This window comes from Prionailurus bengalensis, chromosome E1 (assembly GCF_016509475.1).
Source record: "Prionailurus bengalensis isolate Pbe53 chromosome E1, Fcat_Pben_1.1_paternal_pri, whole genome shotgun sequence".
Classification (NCBI taxonomy): Eukaryota; Metazoa; Chordata; class Mammalia; order Carnivora; family Felidae; genus Prionailurus; species Prionailurus bengalensis.
Window position 1 is genome coordinate 2883632 of NC_057347.1, and position 3932 is coordinate 2887563.

Sequence of the window (3932 nt, forward strand, 5' to 3'; positions counted from 1 at the left end):
GCCCAATGGTCTACTCTAAGCTTCTTCCCCCTCTCTGGGACTGTTACAGCCACCCCCCCACCCCCCACCACCCCCCACCCCCCCCCCCCCGTCTTCCCTTTACCCCTCATCAGGCAGGGGTTCTTTATTCAGCAAGTGATAGAAAAAAATGCAAATTGAACCAACAACAACATTAAAAGAAGGGGACTGTGCTGCGTCGTGCAATAATGGTCTCAAGAAAGAGTGTGCATCAGAGAAGCCTGAATCCAATGGGCTAAAGATGTCACAAAGGACCTGGTTTCAGTCTCTGGGGGCAGCTTTATTCCCAGTTCGCTTCCTCATGGTGGCAACATGGCTATGTTGTTTGTCATTCTTCAGAGGTTGTCCTAGTCTCTTTGGGCTCCTATAACAAAATGCCATAAACCAGGTGTCTTATACAACAAACATTATCTCTGACACTTCTAGAGTCTGGGAAGTCCAGGATGCCAGCTGATTTGGTTCCCTCTTCCTGTCTTCTCCAGGCATCTCACACCGCCAAGAGAGCTAGTTCTCAACTTCTTATAAGGCACTAATCCTATCATAAGGACTCCGCCCTTATGACCTCATCGAGACCCTAATTACCTCCAAAGGCCCCGCCTCCAAATACCATCACATTGGGGGATGGCACCTCAACACATGAATTTTGGATGGACAAAAACTTTCAGTCCATAACAGGGGTCATTTGTCAACCTTTTTGGTCTCCCAAGATCTGAATCTCAGTGTTTAAGGACTCTCCCACCTCATCAGGCAGAGTCCTCCTCCTGCTACAGAGGCTGAGATGTCAAGCCACCCGCTTGAGATGTCAAGTGTCTCCGCTTTCCTGGCACACGGCTCCGGCTCCACTGTGGTCTACAGCAGTGGAATTTCCTCTGGCTGTTCAGACTCCAAGCCTCTTCCTTCTAGAGATTCCTACTGCTCCTATAGAGTTTGTGAACTACCCAGGACCCTCCTAATAAAGTCCATTTGTGCTTCAATTGCACCGAATTATTTTTTGTTTCATGCAGCCAGGAACCCTGAATGATAGGCTCCCACATCTCCCAGAAGGGGAGAAAGGAACAGCGTCCGGTAGGCCTCCCACAAGAAGAAGGATGCATCTTTCCCCAAAGCCCCAGTTAGTCTCCCTTTGCAACTCATTGGCCTGAACTGGTTCAGGTATCAATTCAGTCACACTGGCTGGGGTGTGATTGACTTAGGGCTGAGTATCCAGAAGCAATCACTCTAACAAGATGACAAGAATCAACTTTTTAGGTTAAAACAGTTATGCTCCACCTAGAGCTAGGAGGGCAGGTCAGTTGCCTCCAAACCTGGCCGCTAACACAATGGGGGAGAGGGCAGGGGCCGTGGGGGAGCACCCACAGGATGTACATTAGGGGCCAGCGAGGTATGGCCCATGGGCCAAATCCAGCTCACGTCCATTTTTTTTTCAGTTTATTCATTTATTTTGATAGAGAGTGAGAAAACGAGCAGGGGAGGGGCAGAGAGAGAGGGAGAGAGAGAGAATCCCAAGCAGGCTCCACACCATCAGCACTGAGTTCAAGCAGGGCTTGAACTCATGAACTGTAAGATCATGACCCCAGCCAAGATCAAGAATCTGATGCTCAACCGAGTGCACCTCCCAGGCACCCCCAGTGAAGACTTTTTAAAGTAAGACCAAAAGTCAGATACCATAAAGGAAACAGATGACAAGACTTGACAATATAATGCTAGAAAATTCCAAGATAGAAAACCACCCAATAAGCTACATTAAAAGACGAATTGCAGAGAGGGAAAAAAATATCGGCCAAGTGTATGACAAATTGTTAATAGCCCTTGATCTTATAAGCAAATCAGCCAAAGACACATAAACAGGAAGGTGGCCGAGGACTCCAGGGTCGGTAAATTCAGTAACTCCACAAAACCACCGAAGACCCTGGTTCTTTCCATCTTTATGTTCTATCGTTCTCTGTTAATCTTTTTTAACATTTATTTATTTTTGGGACAGAGAGAGACAGAGCATGAACGGGGGAGGGGCAGAGAGAGAGGGAGACACAGAATCGGAAACAGGCTCCAGGCTCTGAGCCATCAGCCCAGAGCCTGACGCGGGGCTCGAACTCAAGGACCGCGAGATCGTGACCTGGCTGAAGTCGGACGCTTAACCGACTGCGCCACCCAGGCGCCCCTGTTAATCTTTTTTTAAAAGATTTTTATTTTTTTAATTTTGTAATGTTTATTTTTGAGAGAGAGAGAAACAGAGTGTGAGAGAGGGAGGAACAGAGAGAGAGGGGGACACAGAATCCAAGGCAAGCTCCAGGCATCAGCACAGAGCCTCGCGGGGCTTGAACTTATGAACTGTTTGATCATGACCTGAGCCGAAGTCGGATGGTTAACTGACTGAGCCACCCAGGCACCCCTCTGTCAATCTTTTTTTTTTTTTTTCATTTTAAAATGAAACCATGTAAAAAGTAAAATAAAATGAAATCACGTGTATGTAGTCGTATTCGTAAAGATAAACACACTAATCGAAAGTTATGCAACATTAACAGCAGATCCAAATACAAACCAAGATAATCCTCTGAATTTTATATTTCATCGAGCCTCAAAAAAAACCAATCTTTTAGTCCTTTTCTTGTACATTATTCTGTATCCACATTCTCTGCATCTGATCGGATCCCCGGATTTTACCTCAGTTTTCTCTGTGACGTTCTCTGCGGGTATGTATCACCGGCTGCTGCTTTGGGGGTTGACAGTCTTTCTGGGTGTCCATTGATAGTCCCTCCAGATCCCAACCAACCGATTCCCTACCCACGTAGCCCCAAGAAACTTCTCACTCTGTGCTTCGGGACAGGTTACTGCCAATCTGTGTCGACCTCAGCTGTCCCCGTGGGCACAGAATGTCTGCCACACATCCGGTTATCTCAGGAACTAGTTTCGTGGTATTAGAGGTCAGTTGGTCAGTCGGATCAATACCACCCAGATCTGTTTCAAGCCACATCATTAGGAGACAGCGTGTGACACTCATACAGCTTTCCCAACTACTAGTCTCATCCATTCACGTGATCAGCTGAGGCGCACAATATATAAATCTGGGTAGAAAGCGTGACGCCACAGATAAGACCAGGCAGGGTTTGGAACTCTGCAGAGCTCGCTAAGGTACAGGGACCCTGAGGAAACGTGGCCTTTCTCTTCAACCTATTCCAGACGTAGAAAGCCACTTCCTTGGGATGCAGCCAGTGTGTGGGAATTTGAGAGAGCCAGCAGGGGAGAGGCAGAGAGGGAGAGATAGAGAGAGAATCCCAAGCAGGCTCCACACGGTCAGCACAGAGCCCCATGCAGGGCTCGAACCCACAAACCACGAGATCGTGACCCCAACCGAAACCAAGAGCCCGATGCTTAACTGACTGAGCCACCCATGCGCTCGAGACCAGATTTTTAAATCTAGTTACGACTGCACTTGAGAACAGACTGTTATCAGCAAGGTAGGATTGTTATTTCCATCTTAAATGCTCATAAAGATTGAACAACACGGCCAAGGTCACATGACTAAAAAACAGTGGAGAAAGAACTAGAACTCAGGGGTGCTGGCCAAAGCGAAAGCTCGTTCCTCCATAGAGCTCCCCCCACGGTGAAGGGAGCGGATCACTTCTTATTGGTCTTGCCAGTGCCCGCACCACCCACAGAAATGCAGACCAGGAAGACACCAGATCCTCCCCCGCCAAAAGAAGAGGGGGGTGGCTTGTCATTTTTCTGTCGTCGTCTGTTCAGTGGAAAGGTAAGGTGATCGATCAGCAAGTGCCCAAAGAGAACAAACGTTCCAAGAGCAGCTGGAGTCGGCGTAAGGATAGCTTTACTTAAAACAACATCAACTAGGACAGCTGTCGCCCCCCAGGACACCCCCGGACACAGGCCCTTGTGTTCTTTGTAGGGTTGGTCAAGTA

At 48.0% G+C, this 3932-nt stretch overlaps 1 pseudogene; it reads right to left on the reverse strand.

Moving 5' to 3' along the window:
* Positions 1–2419: 2419 nt before the first annotated feature.
* LOC122484705 lies at positions 2420–2922 on the reverse strand (annotated as a pseudogene).
* Between the last annotated feature and the right edge of the window lie 1010 nt (positions 2923–3932).